Source organism: Salvia splendens, chromosome 14 (genome assembly GCF_004379255.2).
Source record: "Salvia splendens isolate huo1 chromosome 14, SspV2, whole genome shotgun sequence".
Lineage (NCBI taxonomy): Eukaryota > Viridiplantae > Streptophyta > Magnoliopsida > Lamiales > Lamiaceae > Salvia > Salvia splendens.
In genome coordinates, this window is record NC_056045.1 from 20,669,386 (window position 1) to 20,690,057 (window position 20,672).

The following is a 20,672-nucleotide window of genomic DNA, read 5'->3' on the forward strand; positions in this document are numbered from 1 at the left end:
TAAGGGTTTGATTTTGCCTGAATACTTCTTTTTTATCCAGACTTGTTTTATTTTTGTTTTGTTTTTACTACTAATATAAATAGTCATCTTAGAGTTTTTCCACACCAACTTTTGAGCATTGTAAAACCCTAGAAACTCTCTAAGATCTTCCTATTCATCTTTGAAGATTTATCAAAATCCACTTATGGTTACATTTAATCATTTGTCGGGATAAAATTATTGTTAAAGTATGTTTTACTAGTTCTTATGTTGCTAGTTTAGTTACGTCATTCAGATTTTTGTTTGGTGAGTAAAATTTAGGTTGTCATCATTTCATTGTCTTGGAGAAGCTCCTCGGTTTCAAACCAATAATTTAATTTATAGCACTTTCACCTTCTTTATCCATGGTTACTATTTCTCATAAGAGTTATATTTTGTCATTTCGGTATGCCCCATAATAAAAGTCATATTTCACTTTATCATAAATAGTAACTAGGCCTCATATTCCACCAACTTATTCCACTCACATTTTATTATAAAACTAATATATATATATATAGAGATGTATTCATTTCCTTTTTGTATCTTTTGTTCTTTGTTCTTTTTAATCTCAACCCCACGATTTTGTCATCCGACGGTTAGATTGGTGCCACGTGTCATTTAATAATGCAGATTTTCAGTTGAATAATGCACACCGACTAATAATGCACCATTATATATACATACATATATATATGTATATATATATATATATGTATATATATATATATGTATATATATATAGGGGAGCGTTATTTTCCTATTCATCCCTTAGATCATTTATTCTTCTTAATATGGGCCGTTAGATCTCATTCATCAACGGTCCAGATGATCTGCATTATTACACTATAATCGGTGTGCATTATTCAACTGAAAATCTGCATTCTTACACTATAATGGTGCATTATTAGTTGGTGTGCATTATTCAACTGAAAATCTGCATTATTAAATGACACATGTCACCAATCTAACCGTCGGATGACAAAATCGTGGGGCTGAGATTAAAAAGAACAAAGAACAAAAGATACAAAAAGGAAATGAATACATCCACATATATATATAAGTGAGACTCATATTCTACTAATTTATTCAACTCACTTTTCTTTATATTTTTTTAAAACTCGTGCATAACTAAATAGGACTCCTATTCCGGGATGGATGGAGTATTTCTTGTTGGTTTTGGTTGGTTTTTTTAATATTGCAACTATGACAAGGATGACTATTAGGATTGATATACTGAAAAGCATGTTTCGAGCACGAATGATCACGGATAGAATCTTGCTTGTATACGGAAAACTCTACAATCCACTTTTAACCCGATTCGATATTATTCGAGCAGTTACGCACGAATAGAATCACCATTATTATTACATTGTGTTTGCTTGTGCATTTATAAGATGTTTTACGAACATTTAAATGCATAAGAAGTAAACAAACTGTAAGTCTTTTGCTTAGTAGACTGGTTATCTGCGTCATCCACTTTAAGGTAACTACAGTCAATCTATGTAATGCTTTGCAAAAGAGAAAGAAGAATTTCACAACCTAGATAGGCTTTGGCTACCTATCGTGAAAGGTTGCAATGTCAGTCCGATTATTTCTAAGACTTACTTAAATAAGATGACATTGGTGTGGTATAGCACTGAACGGATCTAACAGCAAGACATGTCTTCATGCACTACTTTGACTTATCAAATGGTGCGGGTTTTTCGCAACCCAATAATCCTGATATATTGGGTAGTGGTGATTAATATCTAGCGGTGCTAGGATTGCTATTATGTTGAATCACGCGCCTGGTGAGTCTGGTTTGATAATGTCCCCAAGAGGAGCTCGAACAAGTTTTTATTATTCGGAAACTGGCCAGTTGGAATTTAATTATTCCATGAATAATAAATAAGTGTTTCTTTCTAAGTCCACTCTTGGAATTAATAAGATGTTAATTAATTAAGTCCATAGCAGACATTAATTAATTAATGGACATTTCTATCTTAAGCGCGTGAAATAAACGACAAACAAAACGGAAGCCCGGATTACTTATAATTTCATATTTGGATGGGCAGTGCAATATTACTTCTGTAATGGCTGCTCTTAATATTCCAATATAAACTTGTATTAAATTATGGGTTCAATTTAATTAGTAAAAAGCTAATTGGGGGAGGCCATATCCAAAACATTCTATAGATCCCTGACTGGGCCCAATATGAACTTATTATAAATAGGAGAATAAATGAGACATAAATTACTTTATTTTCCAATGAAAAATTTCTTCCATCTCCCATATACTGTAGGGGACGAAAATTTCTTCAGCTCCTCCTCCGTGAGGATTTTCTGTCTTCTTTATTCGAGTCATAGTATTTTGATAAGATCAGCCCACACTGATGTCGGAATACAGTTCGGGAACCAGTCAGAAGATTTGTGGTCTAGTATTGAAGATCATCGTGGAGAATGAGCGAGCAATCGACGATTCTTTGGAGAATCAAATCGGTAACTCTAAACCGTAGTATTCATGTTTAGGATTTAATTTCTTGAGTGAACTGCACCAAAGGGCCCTAACTTTTCGCCTTGTAACATCAGAGGCCACTAACTTTTAAAAATACCACCACAGGGATCTGACAAAACATATAATCACAAATCGTGTATATTTTGCCTTTTTCGGACGAAAATGCCCAAATGGGCTGAAGGGCAGTTTAGACCTTTTGATTGCATTAGGCTGCACCCCTATGCCTGCATTTGCAGGTGCTGTCTTGTCAAGCAGAATTGTAATCATAATTCCATTTATAGTTTTCAATTCCGTTTCATTATTTCTTCCCTCCTTTCCGTTTCATCTACCGTTTTCAATTTCTACTGGATTCATATTTCCCTCTCAAAACATAATAGGCGATTTTGACTTCTTCGGCATTGGGCAATTTAGGGGATTTCATATCTTCGCCAGTTGTTCGGGATCTAAAATTTAGGGGATTTCATCTGGATTTTGCTGAATTTAGGGTATCAACGAGGATTTTGCAATTGTTGGTTGGTTTTTTTTGTTGTATGGTTACTGTCGGACATCTGAAAAAGTATTTTGCAATTCTTGGTCGATTTCAGCTGGAATTTTAAGTGTGGAAAATTTTGCGCCTACTTGGTTGAAGTATGCAATTGGGCGGAAGAATGATTTTAGTTTTTGTGCAATGTGCTAGGTTCTATCTGCTATATTTCGGCGAAATTGCATTGCTGATTTGAATTTTGTACTGTCGAATTGAATTCAGGTCGTTACGCAATGTCTTCTTCTTCTCAATCGTTCGGCTCAAGCTTCAATTGGAATTGGCCTCGTCCCGAAATTGTGAAGTGTAATCACTATCTTGAGGCTGAGCTCGTGACATCTAGGACGGCTGCTAACCCGGGTAGACGTTACTATCGCTGCCCTATATGGAAGGTTAAAACCATGTATTTTGATCGTGTTGTCCATTAATTTTGTTGGCATAAAGATTAATGAGAAATTATTATGCAGGACGATGAATGCAAGTTTTTTCGATGGTTTGATGCGAGTCTATTCCCAAGTCAAGACAGTTATTTTCAGAGAGTGAAACTTGAGCGAGACCAATTCGAAGCTGAACTTCGAAGCAAATCTCTACTCGAAGGTGTGCTGCACGAGAAATTGCGCTTGAAAACCGTGGAGTTTGAAGACTTGAAGCTACAACTGGGTATGAAAACTGAAGAGTGTGACACATTGGCGGTGAAAATTGGTCAGATGGAAACAACTCTCCGACGCTTAAAAATCACAATCTTGTTGTAATGTATTGTAATTTTTCTACTGTTATAACAATGATATGTCGTGTTCGCTCCGTCGTTCATTTCTGATCCTAATCGACTACGCTTTGCTTTGTTGTTTTTCATTTATGTCTGAAATCACGCATGAGGTTACACAACTATGACTGAAATCACAAACCATGTACACAAATGAATACTACCCGACTATGATTGAAATCACAAACGCCTGATGTTGATTGAATGAAAGCGTTTTGTTTTTATCTATGCCTGAAAACACGAATGAAGTTACTGAAATATGATTGAAATTACAAACCGACGAAGTACGCTATCCACAAAAATACCACCAAAATTTTTCCTGATATTTTTCCACCGAACTATACTTCCACCAAAATACTAGTCTGTTACAAAATAGTCTGTACCATACAAAACATACATATCATATCATCATCACTGCCACAAATTGTTCACCCATCCCAAACAAACACAACGTTTTAAGATTAAGTAAAGGCCACCAATCTTGATCACTGCGGCGGCCGCATCTCTGAGGCTGAGTCCTTTTCCGAGTGCTTGGTCTCGGATTCGAAACATTAGGCTGCAACAATTAATAGTATAGTAAGTATACATGCTCAAGCACTGTGTACAATTACATAATATAGTTGCATATGCTTATTGCATAGTACCTCTTGGCGTTGGGGATTGTTTGACGATTCAGGTAAAGTACTGTCACCATGTTCACGCGAAGTCTCCCCAACCTGAGAACGGGCATATGTCCGAGGATCATTGCTGCATGTCCTCCTATTATGACCTTCTTGACCGCACCGACGACATTTCATCACGAAGGTGCAACGCAATGACTCACCTCCATCTGCATGAAGACGAATCTGGGGCTCCTCACGTCTCAGTTTCTTCGGCCTACCACGCTGTCGCTTTGACCTCGGGGGCACCAATTCCACTAAACCATCCGCAGTACTCTTCGGCCAACTGGCTACCCCATTGATGGGGTTGAGGACATTCTCGTACAGCATGATCATTGTTGACTCCAAATAATATCGGGAAACGAATCGCGTCACGTCGTCGCCATTCTTGTTGATTGTTGCGATAGCATGCGTGCACGGGATTCCGGTTAGCTGCCACAATCTGCATGAACAAGTAAAATCGCGCATGTTGACTACATATTGGCCAGACGGCCCAGACACTTGGTACGAAGACTGTCCGTTCCATGTAGCCCTCCACGATGAAGCCCTTGCGTACCACTTATCAACAAGCTCCTTGATAACAGGAGGGACTACGTGATCGTAGCTTTTGATCCACTGGCCTCTGATCTGAATTCTTTCCATTTGACTTGTTCGAATGTCCTCCAACATGCTGATAATTGCTTTCTCTTGAGCCAATGCAATCTTCGAATTGAATGTCTCATAGGTGTTGTTCAGGATCACATCTCAACAGGTGTATGGAGAGAAAAATGCCTTGACCCACTTTTCTTTGGGAGCTACTCCAGAAAGCCACTGGTGTGCACTGGGATACTCGGTCTGCAAAGCATCCATCAAAGCCACGTACTGTTCGACGGTGGTACTCGAGGCAATCTCCCAGCGTATTCCATGGACGGAGGTTCAAGTCCGGACATTAGCAATTCATCTGGAATCTCCTCGATAATGGGTACTTCCGACTGCACTTGATGTTGAGGTTCGGCTGAAAAATCCAAGGTCGGTTTGTACACATTATCGTCAACATGTTGAACATCTTCACTATGAGAAGATTGTCTCATCTGCTTTAACATAAAATCACAAATTAACACCATGCATACAATCATAAATCACAACTCTTTTACAAAAGGTGTGCACTAACCTCTGCCACGCTATCAACAGGGTCTACAATTGCTTCGTTTTCATGATGCTCAATCTGAACAAATGATGAATCACATATGAATACCAAACAATAAACAACAAATCACAAACATATACCACAGTGGTGTACTAACCTCTGCATGGTCAATAACTGCTTCAACCTCAACCTCAGGTTGTATACCGTGTTCAACCTCAACTCCACATTCGCATGCATGGATATCTCCTTGTCCAACAACACCAACGACTGCTTCATTCTCTTCAACATCCACCACAACAGCTTCTGCTTGCTCTGCACTACATGATGCAAATGCATCCATCAAATTCTTATAGGCAGCCTCCTCTTCACTCTTCCATTTGCGACGTTTGTCTTCTAAACTTTTGGTCAAATACTCTTCAAACTCAACATCCCTATGGTACCACTCAAGCAACAATAATGGTGCCGATGGTTTCCTCTGCTCCTCGTGTTGTTGTTTCTTCCTTTTTGGTTTACTCTTCGGCACAATTGGGTTCGGTTCGTCAAGTTCTTCAATGACCACAGTGGGTTTTTTACTAGCATTCACAAATTTTAGCAACTCTTCCGCTTCTTCCTTTCGCTTCTTCAGCAAGGCAGTCGTCTGTGTTATCTCCACAACATAAATGTGAACTAGCTTTGTGGTAGTAGCCGCGACTTCGAGAAAAGGACCCAGATGTACATAGTCAGTTATGGGCAGCAATGGGCCTCCTATTTCCACGCCCCTACAACCATCATTGTACGTTGGATGAACGTAATAGAACTCACATATGAGTTGCCTATTGTAACCCAACCGCAATACCATGCTGGAAAGATCTACGAGCTCGAACTGACGAATTCAGCAATAGTCAAAGAATGTCAATTGCCCCCCAACATACTTCTTATGTCCATTGATTTCGAAGATTGACCTTCTGTGATGAAAACCGACGGAAAACATCCCGGGATGGTCCCCTGTTAGGGTTTGTAAAGAGTTAGCAAACATCCAAATTTAAACCAAACTTATTTCACATATAAAGTCCTACAACACAGTCAAAATAATTTCACAAAATAACCAATTTTCGGAGCCCTAAATCACAATCAAAATCCTTGCTAGGAATTTTAAATTTGAACGTACTATATTCTTCTTCCGGATAGAAGAAATCAAGCAGAGGATCGCGAATGCTCCACGTTTCTGGGTCTACGTTGATTATCTCCGGCCCTCGACCCCTTCTACTGTGTCTAGGTGATGCCGGAGGTGATTGTGACGAAGACGATGGCGATGGCGTTGCCGGCTTCTTTTTGCGCCTTGAAGAACTACGAGCGGAGGACGCTCCAGCGGCACTTCGTCTCCGTTTTGGAGGCATTGATGAAAAGGATGAAAATGGCGTGCAAGGCAGAGGCGATAGGCAGAGGCTAATTATTTTGGCGAAATGGCAAAATGATGAAGTGAAAGTGGAATTGGAGGGAAAAAATATAGAGTTGAACCGGCTAAATGTTTTGGAAAGGCAAAATTTGTGAAATTTCAATGCAGGTCCGAAAACTATTTTCACGCGTGTGAAAATATTAGGGGACAACACGCATGATATCCTGTCACATCTATTGCAATTCGATGTCCCGTCAACAGTGCTGCAGCTGACACAGCAGTGACGGCCATGCAAAAGCCCGATTTTACCCTTACAGGCCCTGAGGGTCTAATGGTCCGAAAAAACACGATTTGTGATTATATGTTTTGTCAGATCCCTGTGGTGGTATTTTTAAAAGTTAGGGGCCTCTGATGTTACAAGACGAAAAGTTAGGGCCCTTTGGTGCAATTCACTCTAATTTCGTTGAGCATGAATTATTTGCGTTCTAGCATGCAATTATCTGTTTAACATGTGAATTGATTAATCGTATAATCGGTCAAATAGATCCTTATCTGATTTATTTGTTTTGTACAAGTCTTCCGCTGTGCAAGGGGAATCAAACCCCAACAATGACTTCTTGGCATTTTGAAAGAAGTTGTGGAGGTTATCGTGCATCACCGATAAAGAAAGTTGTATTGTTCAACTGTACATGGTATAATCCGACTTCGCCCGTACGTGGTGGTATAAATGTTCATCTGAAGTACAAAATTGTAAATGTTAATATTTAGAAAGAGTATCCAAACTATGATTCATTCGTCTTAGCTCAACAAGCATCTCAGATTTACTTTGTATCTTTTCCGAGCAAGAAAAAAGATAAGGTAAACTGATGAGCATTGTTGAAAGTTCGAGCAATGAAATTTGATGGCAGCTATACCATCACAAAAAGATGCAAATGAAGACACAACTTTCCAAGAAGATGTAGTGCATGTTAATGACATTTCTGATGTTATGGAATTTGTAGAACCTCCCTGTCATGAACCTAGTGGTGCAATGATTCCAATTTTGAGAGAGATTGTTGTTAGAAATTTGGGCTTCCACATGACTAATTTAATGTGTATGACTATCTTTCAGTTGCCCAATTAAAGTGATCTATTAAAGATTAAAGTTTGGGTTAAAGTGTATTAATTTGTTATGGAAATAAGTGTAGATACCATATGTGATTTTCTATTTGATGAGGGATCGAATAGAAAATAAAGGGACTTATATTATGCATAAATATAAGTTAGGGTTATGGTCCCCAGACGTCAGAAGAACGTTCAATATTTCTGTATTCTCTCGGCAGACTATTGTGAAAGGACGTCTCTGATTGTTTTGGAAGATCCATAGCCGCTGCAGAACAATTCCGCTATTCTATTCCATATGGATCAAGGTATGCTTCCGCTCTACAGTTTATGCTCATTCTCCGTCGTTCTTGATTAATCATCATAGAGAGCTTTATGTAATTGTTCATTTAATTATTTCAACAATTGCAAAAAATGAAGAAGAAAAAGAAAAAGAGGAGGAGGAGGAGGACGATGATGATGAAGAATAAAGTTTTCGATCCATGTCAGTCTCATTTCATTTTAGTGCCTTCTTCTTTAATTTCATTGAATTTAATAATATTGCCAACTTTATAAATAGCCATTTTATTATTATTAAGTATACATAATGTTATGAAAACCCCAGAATATAAAGTGTGACATTATATTTTGCACAATTATATGATTTTGTGTGATTAAGTAGGATTTATGAAATCATGTAAACCTTTATATTTGTGAAATTACAATATTTAAGAAAACTATTGGTTCTATTATGCCTCAGTTGTCTCTTTGAATTTGAAAACCCCAACGCCCTGAGTTTGAGTAACAGGAGAATAAATAGTTGCTACTACACATTCGCTTACCGCATCGCTGTAGCTGATTCAGTTGTTCTTTACTTCCTTTGGTCCCTTCGGTGCCGTGGAGCTAAACACAACAAATTTCTTTCAAATTGCAACTTCACCCCTATTTAAAAATATGCATAGTAATAAAATTATTATACTAATATTCAATACAAAAACCCTAATATAAAGGAAAAAATGATACACCAGTCTTGTGGCCAGATAGCAGTACTTTTTTTCAATTTTAAAAACATGAATAATAATATTATTATTATTATTAGGTGGAGAGAATAAAGTATGAGAAAAGAAAAAGTAAGAGAGATAAAAGTATTATTTTGTAAAAAAGAAAAATCAATCATTTATGGTGGGGTAGTCCAAAATAAAAAGTTGATCTCATAGTATAACACATAGAGTATTCAATACAATAAGAGCATCCATAATAGCGGACTAGCGCCCGACCCAACTGTGACATCCCTAACCCGAAACATGCATTATTTTGCATATTATCATATTATATTGTCATTGCATATTAAATTGTCATTTTTACTACATAGATATTAAGTGTGTCATAGAAAATATATTTATTGTTATGACAACTCAATATAGTCGAATATATGGATAGTTTTGATTTACAGGAATTGTTAAAAGGGATGTGTATATAGTGTATAATTAAATATGTGTATCAGTGTATGTATCAAAAGAGAGTGTAATTACATATATGTGTGTGCATGGATCTATATGTACGAGTACAAGCTTATTTTATAGTATGAGATTTTATTACATAATGTATATGTACGTGTTAGACTAGGAGTACTTCTCTAATTACTGAGCTATGTTTATATATTTATATATAATATATGAAATGATATTTTTTTTAGTAATCTTCACCTCATCACTAATTATATAAGTGACGCGTAGCACTAGTACTTAACTAAGAACATGCCATTTGGAGTGAAACTATCAAACTTATATGCATGAGTCGGCAAGTGACCGACGTGAATGTTTGTAAATTATTATTCATATTTATGCATAAATATGTATAAAAAGAAAGGAGATTTTTAGGAGATTTCAGTGGAAGGAAAAAAAAATAACAAAAAGAACGAGAAAGGGAAGAAAGCTTTAGGCAAATAACATCACGTGTTGTGGAGCAAGAAGCAGGAACAAGTTCCCGACTAGATTAATTATCGTAAAGGTGTGTATAAATCACACTTTTAGTTTTACATGTGTTATGTGGTTGATTGTTATATATTGAATTGGAGTGAATTATTGGATTATATGGTGTGAAATTGATATGATTATAAATTGTTTGATTTTGATGATCGAATATGATATGAATATTTGATTGCTGAAATGGACATGTTTATTTAGATATATTGGATAATTTGATGGAATATAATATGAATATGTTATTGGTGCAAAGGATATGTTTATGATACCGATTATGTGAATCATTAGATTAAAGAGGATCTGTGACAGCCTTGTACTGGATCTGAAATTTTAGAGGGACCTATGTGTCCAATTACAGAGAGGCCTTCGGGTCAAATACAGAGGGACCTATGAGTCCAATTACAGAGGGACCTTCAGGTCAAATACAGAGGGACCTATGAGTCCAATTACAGAGAGACCTTCGGGTCATAGAGGAATCCCGGACAGATACTAGGCTTGACTGTTACAGAATAATAAACTGAATAGAGTGGCATATGCATATGAATATGAAATGGTTTTTTTTTAAATTATGTTATATATTGTTTCTGATTATGTGTTTTGATAAAAGAATATGCTTGATGTTTGTATTACGTGAGATTAAAGGTGGAAATATTTATACATACTGAGTTGTGGCTCATATAAACCACTAAATTTTTCAGGAATAAGATAGCAGTAAAGTTTTGACTGACGTGGGTCATAGGAACTCTACGTGTTATCAGGTTCGGCGGCTGACGCATATTGGCAACCTTCTCCTCCTCATCTTTTTGCATGTAGATAAATGTATAGTATATAGAGTGGTGAGAGGGTTCCACTACTTTACAAGATATTTTGAAATATGTATCGGATAAGTGTTGGTTTGAACTTATATTATATGAGTGTTCTATGAATTAGACACGTCTATTGATTGCTTTTATGATAAGGGATTTATTTATTAAAAGAGTATACGTCAGAGGGGTTGAGGTGTGACAGTTTAGGTGGTATCAGAGCGGGGATAGAATCCCGCTGGGACATAGTATTCGTGTATATCATATGATACATTATGTTATAAGTTTCATTTGCATTTGTATTGTCATGAACATATCTCACTAAGGAGAGAAGGGTCAGCCGCCCTGCATCGTCAATTAATTATGGAAATATTTCATATACATGTTGCATCATATGGGGATTACCTAGGCTTTTGGAACAAAAATTACATGGACCAAGGATGAATCAAAGAGGTAGAAACATTATATAGCACCGAAAAATGGAATTGTTAACTTTATGAGAATACTGATCCGGCCGAGGCTGAGATATGGTTGAAAAGGATAGAGAACATGTGTTCAATCAGATGAGTTGTATGTCAGAAGAACGTTTTGATTATACAGTGTCTCTTCTTTGAAGCAATATTACTATTGGGCAGAAACAGTCCCACAAGCTATTATATAATCTTTGGTACTAAGTTCAGATGATTTTCCTAGAGAATTTAATGATAAATATATGCAAGAAGTGTACTGTGATGATGAAGTAAAGAAAGATTCTGTCTTTAAACAAGGAACTATGTTTGTTGTTGATTACGAGCTGACATTGTTTCAATATACACGGTTTATCTAGACTACGTGGTGCGAGTTAATTCAGTTGAGCTGCCAGCGGATATTGATTCCCTTTGTTCATACACAAATTTGATATTATCATGAGTATAGATTGGTTGTCGCTTCATCGAACTAAGGTAGCTTATCATGTAAAGAAATGGTAATATAATCATCGAGACGAGATCGAGTGATATTTAATTGCAACTTGTTTTATATTAGCTACACCGGCTTTTTGATTTATTCGAAGTGGAAATCTCTCTAGAGTATCACCTTATCAAGAGACAAACTTCACTATTGAGTTACTACCAGGGTATGCAACTGTTTTCGAGTACTGGTTTTCGATCAAGATACCATCAGTTGAAGATAGCTAAAGAGAATATTGCAGAAACACCATTTTAAACTCAGTACGACCATTATGAGTTTTGGTTATGCCTTTCAAATTAACTATTGCACCTACAATTATTTATGGCATTGATGAACGAAGTCTCTCAACCATTCCTATATCACTTAGTGATTATTTTTATTGACTTACGATTATATTTCACGAAGTACAGATGAGCATGTTAATCACTTGCAGTAAGCATTACAAGTTTTGCGAGATAAACATCTTATTGCAAGGTTGGGTAAGTGTGAGTCTAGCTAGATCATATGGTATTATTGGGACACATGGTATTAGGTTGAAGAATAGAAATGGATATACAGAATACTGAAGTATTTGTCAACTGAAAAGGATTCTCGATTATGGTTGAATTGATGGAGAAGTTATTACGGAAGAGTTCTCCTCTTATATGGAGTGAAGCATGTCAAAACAGTTTTGATGAGTTGAAACATTGATTGACTATGTCGTCTATATTGGTTATTTCCATAGGTATATGATATTATGTTATTTACAGTAATGCACTGCTACGTGGATTTGGTTTTCTTCTATTAAAAAAATGGAAAGTTTATTGCTTATGCGTCAGGACAATCACTAGTATATGAAGGTTCTTATTCTATTTCTGATCTGGATTTAGCAGTGTTGTTTTCCTTCGAAGATTTGGCATCCTTATCTGCATGGAGAGACTTTTTTAATTTCGGCCGATCATGACAGATTGAAATATTTGATGAGTTAGAAGGAGTTGAATATGAGGAAAAGACATCGGAGGGAGTGTCTTAAATATTATGATTGCACCATCGAAACACCATGTTAAGAAGGCGAATGTTGTTACATATGCTTTGAGTTACAAGTCAAACAGAGTAATTACACATATACAAATAACATCATTATTTAAGTATTATTGGTGGCCGAAGATGAAGAAGAAAGTCGTATAGTTTGTTTCAAGGAATTGACACGTCAAAAGGTTAAAGCAGAACAGTATGTACCTACAGGTTTGTTGAAGCCTTTAACTATTCTAGTCTCAAAATGAAAATGCATTACGATAGATTTTGGTACAAGGTCTCCAATAACACAAAAGAGGAATGATATTATTTAGATAATTGTAGAAAAACTGAGTAAGTTAGCACATTTCTTATCTATACGTTGGATTTCTTCGTTATATCACTTAGCTGAAAAGTACGCGAAAGATGCAACACGATTATATGGTATTCTATCTTTTATGTCTGGCAGAGGTCTGCAATTTACTATATATGGAGACATGATTATATTTTAGTAATGTTTTTTACCATCAGAAAGATGGTAAGTCAGAGAGAACTATAAAGACGTTGGAAGAAATGTTTTGTGTTTGTGTTATTGAATTTTAGGTTCAGGGGATGAGTATATTCTGTTGATAAAGTTTGCGTATAGTAACCAGTTTCATTTATGACAATGTATGAGACATTGTATAGTAGAAAATGTAGAAGTTCTATATAGAAATTTTAGAGATGTCAGAGATTATTCGAGAAAGTGTCCAAGATTGACATTATTAAAAGCAGATTGAAAGCGACATGGGGTAGAAAGAAGAGTTATAAAGGTAAGCCGAGTCCTCATTACATTGGGCCATATGATATTGTCGAAAGAGTTGGACCGTTAGCGTACATGTTAGCATTACCTCCAGAGTTAGAGCAGATTCATAATGTTTTCCACGTCAGTATGCTTCGACGTTATCGATCTGATCCTTCACATATTTTGAAAGATACTGATATACAGATTTCTGAGAAATTGAGTTATATAGAAGAACCTGTTAATATAGTGGACCACCAGATAAAGCGATTGCGAAGAAAAGATATTCCAATGGTAAAAGTCATTTGGCAAAATCACGGAGTCGGAGAAGCGAATTGGGAAACAGAGGAAAAGATGAGAAAGAATTATCTACATCTGTTTACGGGTTAGCAATTTCATTAAGTAGATAAACTTAGAACGAAATGAATTTTGCGGACAAAATTTTTAAAGAGGGGAAGAATTGTGACATCCCTAACCCGAAACATGCATTATTTTGCATATTATCATATTATATTGTCATTGCATATTAAATTGTCATTTTTACTACATAGATATTAAGTGTGTCATAGAAAATATACTTATTGTTATGACAACTTAATATAGTCGAATATATGGATAGTTTTGATTTACGGGAATTGTTAAAAGGGATGTGTATACAGTGTATAATTAAATATGTGTATCAGTGTATGTATCAAAAGAGAGTGTAATTACATATATGTGTGTGCATGGATCTATATGTACGAGTACAAGCTTATTTTATAGTATGAGATTTTATTACATAATGTATATGTACGTGTTAGACTAGGAGTACTTTTCTAATTACTAAGCTATGTTTATATATTTATATATAATATATGAAATGATATTTTTTTTAGTAATCTTCACCTCATCACTAATTATATAAGTGACGCGTAGCACTAGTACTTAACTAAGAACATGCCATTTGGAGTTAAACTATCAAACTTATATGCATGAGTCGGCAAGTGACCGACGTGAATGTTTGTAAATTATTATTCATATTTATGCATAAATATATATAAAAAGAAAGGAGATTTTAAGGAGATTTCAGTGGAAGGAAAAAAAATAACAAAAAGAACGAGAAAGGGAAGAAAGCTTTAGGCAAATAACATCACGTGTTGTGGAGCAAGAAGCAGGAACAAGTTCCCGACTAGATTAATTATCGTAAAGGTGTGTATAAATCACACTTTTAGTTTTACATGTGTTATGTGGTTGATTGTTATATATTGAATTGGAGTGAATTATTGGATTATATGGTGTGAAATTGATATGATTATGAATTGTTTGATTTTGATGATCGAATATGATATGAATATTTGATTGCTAAAATGGACATGTTTGTTTAGATATATTGGATAATTTGATGGAATATAATATGAATATGTTATTGGTGCAAAGGATATGTTTATGATATCGATTATGTGAATCATTGGATTAAAGAGGATCTGTGACAGCCTTGTACTGGATCTGAAATTTTAGAGGGACCTATGAGTCCAATTACAGAGAGGCCTTCAGGTCAAATACAGAGGGACCTATGAGTCCAATTACAGAGGGACATTCAGGTCAAATACAGAGGGACCTATGAGTCCAATTACAGAGAGACCTTCGGGTCATAGAGGAATCCCGGGCAGATACCAGGCTTGACTGTTACAGAATAATAAACTGAATAGAGTGGCATATGCATATGAATATGAAATGGTTTATTTTTAAATTATGTTATATATTGTTTCTGATTATATGTTTTGATAAAAGAATATGCTTGATGTTTGTATTACGTGAGATTAAAGGTGGAAATATTTATACATACTGAGTTGTGGCTCATATAAACCATTAAATTTTTCAGGAATAAGATAGCAGTAAAGTTTTGACTGACGTGGGTCATAGGAACTCCACGTGTTATCAGGTTCGGCGGCTGACGCATATTGGCAACCTTCTCCTCCTCATATTTTTGCATGTAGATAAATGTATAGTATATAGAGTGGTGAGAGGGTTCCACTACTTTACAAGATATTTTGAAATATGTATCGGATAAGTGTTGGTTTGAACTTATATTATATGGGTGTTCTATGAATTAGACACCTGTATTGATTGCTTTTATGATAAGAGATTTATTTATTAAAAGAGTATACGTCAGAGGGGTTGAGTTGTGACACCAACCACAGGTTAGCGGCTAGGGCGGGCGGCAAGTCCACTATTGCAATCGGCCGACGGTAAGGATGAGCGCGGAGCGGACTAGAGGTCGGATGTGAACTAACCAGCTAGCCGATCGTTGACCACCTATTGTGCTACGAGCAATAGGCTAGCCGAATTATTATTATTACTTTTTAATTTTTTTATTTATACTCTATATTTACAACTCATTGCATTTAATTTTTTAATATTAGATAAATACCAATAATTAAAATAAATTAAATTGTATTTATCAATTTATTTGTTGGGCTAGGGCTATTACTAGGTTGTTATTTGGCTAGAGCAATGGCTAAACTATAGAAAGGACATGATGATGTGGCACAAGGAGTTTTTGACTAGACTACTACTAGCCTGATGCTCTAAACATATACTCCCTCCATCCCGGCTAAGATGACACGTTTCTTAGCCGTCACAGAATTTTAGGAGTTGTTGGTTAATGTATTTAATTGGAAAGAAAAAATGTGGGTGTAAGTATTAAAATAGAGAGAGAAAAAGAGATGAATATTCTAATTGTAGTGAAAAAAGTAGTTGGTGTATTAATTGGAGAGAGAAAGTTTCCAAAAAAGGAAATGTGTCATTTTACTTGGGACTAACTAAAAAGGAAAACGTATCATCTTAAGTGGGACGAAGGGAGTAGTAGTATAATATTGATATATATCGAAAGACAAATTAATTTGGGTGTTGTTTTTAACCTGAATAGTAGTGATAAAAGAGGGGTGAGTTGCGTTTTGAGAGAAATTTGCTGCGTTTAGAGTATCTCCCACCATTTACTCTAAACTTAAACTCATTTTAGTGTAAATATCACATCAAATATGATTTTACTCCAACCATTTACACTAAACTCAACCTTAAAAGAATATTCTCTATGTTATGTTTTTTTGACACACCTATATTATGCTTTTTTTACACAAAAAAATTGAAAATATTTTGGGTTTGAGTTTAGTATAAACCTAAATATAGGTATTTTTTCCCGAGTACTATTGGAGCTAAGACCATCTCCAAGGGTACACTAAAACCTAAAATGGGATAGGTAATTGGTCTTAGGCATTTAGAGCATCCCCATCCATGCTCTTGTCAAAGAGCATGAATGTTGGCCCGAACCCACATTTATTAATTTTTCACTCCCTCCTCTTCCCCAAGAGCACAACACCCACATCTATGCTCTTCGGCAAGGACATGCTCAAGGGTCTCACCATGCATTATTCAATTTAAATAAAAATATTTTCACGATATTAAAATGCATTAAAAATATCTAAAATACTATTACTAATTACTAAAAAAATAAAAATTACATAATTAAAAGCTTCAAAATTAAAGTCTAAAAAATAAAAATTACATAATTTAAATCCTAAAAATTAAAAATTACATAATTTAAATACTCGTTGCCGAATTTCGCCCAAATGTGTTTGATTAGTTCTTTTTGTAGCTCAGTGTGGGTTTTGGTATCGCGTATTGTGTGTTTTGTTTGGATCCTCTCGAGCACCGTCGTATACACAACTCGGCGTGGGAGAGACCTTGCGGTTGAACTTCCGGCTTCATCCTTGTCGTAAAAGTTAGCCGCCATCGGTCCTTCGTCAGCTATAATCATGTTGTGCAAGATAATACACGTGTACATGATGTCGGCAATATTCTTAACGTACCACAGCCAAGACGGTGCCCTCACAATGTTGAATCTGCCTTGAAGTACCCCAAAAGCTCTTTTGGTGTTTTTCCGAGCAGCCTCTTGACGCTGCGCATAAAGAACCCGTCTCGGGTCTTGCGGATTATTGAACGTCTTCACGAAAGTGGACCACCTTGGGTAGATACCATCAGCGAGATAGTAACCCATGTGGTATGGATTTCCGTTGACGGTGAAGTCGATCACCGGTGCTACACCATTCAAAACATCATTGAAGAGTGGTGAAGAATAGAGCACGTTCAAGTCGTTGTTAGATCCGGCAACACCGAAATATGCATGCCAAATCTATAGGCGGTAGTCGGCGACCGCTTCAAGGATAAGCGTTGGGCCAAACATTTGGGCAATTCTTCTACTTCCAATGCATGCAGTCAGTGCTGCCAAGCATACCGGGAAATCCGTGGACTGTTTCGTGAAGATGAAGCAACCGTTGTCAATCTTCAGTGGTAGGTGCCCGAAGAAATTCCTCACCGAAAGCAGAACGAACGCCGTCGCAAAATTTTTTGAGGCATTCGATTCAAGTTGACTCACCCACATGCAAATACTCATCGAAGTGGTCAGTCATTTGTCCAGTAGCAAGTTGTCGGAGTGCACAAGTACACTTCTGCAACGCCGAGAGACTTTGCCGACCGGTTGCGTCTCTACGTGATTGAAAGTATTCAACACGGGCAGACAATGTGTTGACAATACGCATAAACAACCGTTTTGACATGCGAAAACGGCGCCGGAAGTAATCTTCCAGAAACCGCGGCTAGTCGGAAAAATAGTCGGCAACGAGCCTTTCGTGGGCTCCCTCCCGGTCACGAGAGATGTAGCGGTGATTTGATCTAGTTGGCCGAGGAGGAGGGACGAGGGTAGCGGCGGCGACATAGGCTTCATAGGCGGCACGATATTGTTTACAGTATTATTGTTCTTCGCGCTCCGCTTCCGCAATGATATCGTTCATATCCATTTTTGAATTTAGAGAGTGTTTGAGTGAAAGAGGAAGATGTAGGAGAGTTGTATGAAAAAATATGAATGAGAGATAATTTTATGTGAAAAATGGACGATGAATGTGTGTATTTATAGATGAATTTGGGATTAAAAAAATTTAAAAAAAATTCAAAAAAGCTATATTTTTGGGAATCCGATTTTTTTTAAATTTTTAATATTATTTTCGAATAGAAACGCTTCATGTCGCCCTGCTCGGCACGGACGTGCTCGATACATCGAGCAGCAGCGGCTGACATCGTCCTTCCCCAAGAGAAGAGCACCGTTGGGGATGCTCTTAGGAACCAAATTGCTTCTCAAAATTCTCAAAACCTCACCGTCCTTCTCACTCACTAAGTTGGTAAACAGTTCTCGGCGGCGAGATTCGACCGGTTTGGTGGCGTTTAGGCATTTCATTTGGTTTAGAATCTGCAAACGAGTGTCGCACCGGTCGGGTAGCGTTTAAGCATTTCATTCGTTGGAGAAGATCATCGAGCCGAGATCGGTGAAGTTCTGAATCACATTTATTTTTGTACATTTGTGATTTATTGTGTGTTTGTATTTTGCATCGGCTAAACTCTTCGGCGTGTTCGATATGTGCCTATTTCCTTGTGGAGATCTTCGGGTGAGCCGAATGACTCTTCTCTTCTCTATTGATCGACTCACCTTTTTTCAATTAAAATTGGATTTTGAGGATTAAATTTTTGGAATCATTACCCATTAGTCTAAATGAGAACTTCCATAGTTTCACTTTGATATAGAACCTTCTGTTTGTTATTAGATTTTGGTAATTTTAAAGAACTGAATTTTCACTAATTATCAGATATCTTATGAACATTCTCGTTTGCAGCAAATCTGTTTTTGCATAATATTTTTTATATGTTTAATGAGTGACAAGTGGTGCAGTGCATCCAATATAAAAATGGATGTACAGTTTCTTTTCCTTTCTCTTGTTGTATGTGTCAGCTATGCACATTCTCTCTTTAAATATCGCTGATTTCAATATTGTTTTTATATGTTCTTTTTTGTATTAGTGTAATTGGTTATTCTATTTTGAATTATTTTCATTGTTAAGCACATTATTATCCTTTGTAATACATATATATGCCATTAAGTATCTCCCTTCTTCCTCATAAGGCTATCGATGTAGATGTTGCTGATGGTGGGGAGATCATTTTTTTGTGACCAGTTATTTAAGCTGATACTCCCTCCGTCCACGATTAAATGTCCTAAGTTGACTTGGTACATGTTTAAGGAATATAATGGAAAGTGAGTAAAAAAAGTTAGTGGAGTGGGATGAGGATCCTCTGCTGTGCTCAAATGCACAGCAGCCCATCTGCCCCTCACAAGAAAATAAAATAATCAAATAAATTAAATAAAATAATCAAATAAATATAGTATTATTTTAATGGTTTGAAAGGAGCAGCGGGGTTGCTGTGCATTTCAGCACATCAGAGGATCTTACCTTAGTGGAGTGTGGGTCCTATACTCCTATTTGTATATAGTACTCCTTCCGTCCCATAATAGATGACACACTTGAGAAATAACACGGAATTTTAAGAGATGTTGTTTTGTGTGTTAGGTGTATTGAGAAAATAATATATTTATATTAATGTGAAAGGAAGTTTTTTCCAAAAAAAAGAAATGTAACATCTTTTGTGGGACAAACTAAAAAGAAAAGTATGACATCTATTATGGGACACTTAATTGTGGACGGACAAAAAAAGAAATCCGAGACACACAATCGTGGACGGAGAGAGTAATTAGATGTTATGGGGGGTTGGTACTAGGAGATGCACGAACTGAGGATTTCACGACTCGAGCTCCAGTTAGGGACATATTCGATTTACAGCTGGAATTCTTCTACATTTTTGCGAGGTGTTTTTATTATTTGATCTTTAGCTGGTATTTATCGTGTTGGCATTGCTATTGCACTATATTTGCTTCATTGAGGTTTTGTCAGCTGAATTTTTTTCTGCATTCAGATTCACGAATGCTGAACTTTGTTTACCTATTCTGTGTTTAGCTGGATAGTTTTGAAATTTAGTACTGAGCATGACTTTTCTCTAGCTTAGTAGTGTAGCAAATGTTGTGAGATTTCTTAGATTTCTTACTTTATTGGCTTAAGAGTTCCACAGTAGCGGACGTCTGGGCTGACGAGCGACCAACTAGCGGCTTGTCCGTCGCGGACGTCCACTATTGGAACCGACGAACGGATGACGGCCGAGCGCGACGGACGAGAGGTTGTCCGTGGTGGGGAGGCGTTAGCCGG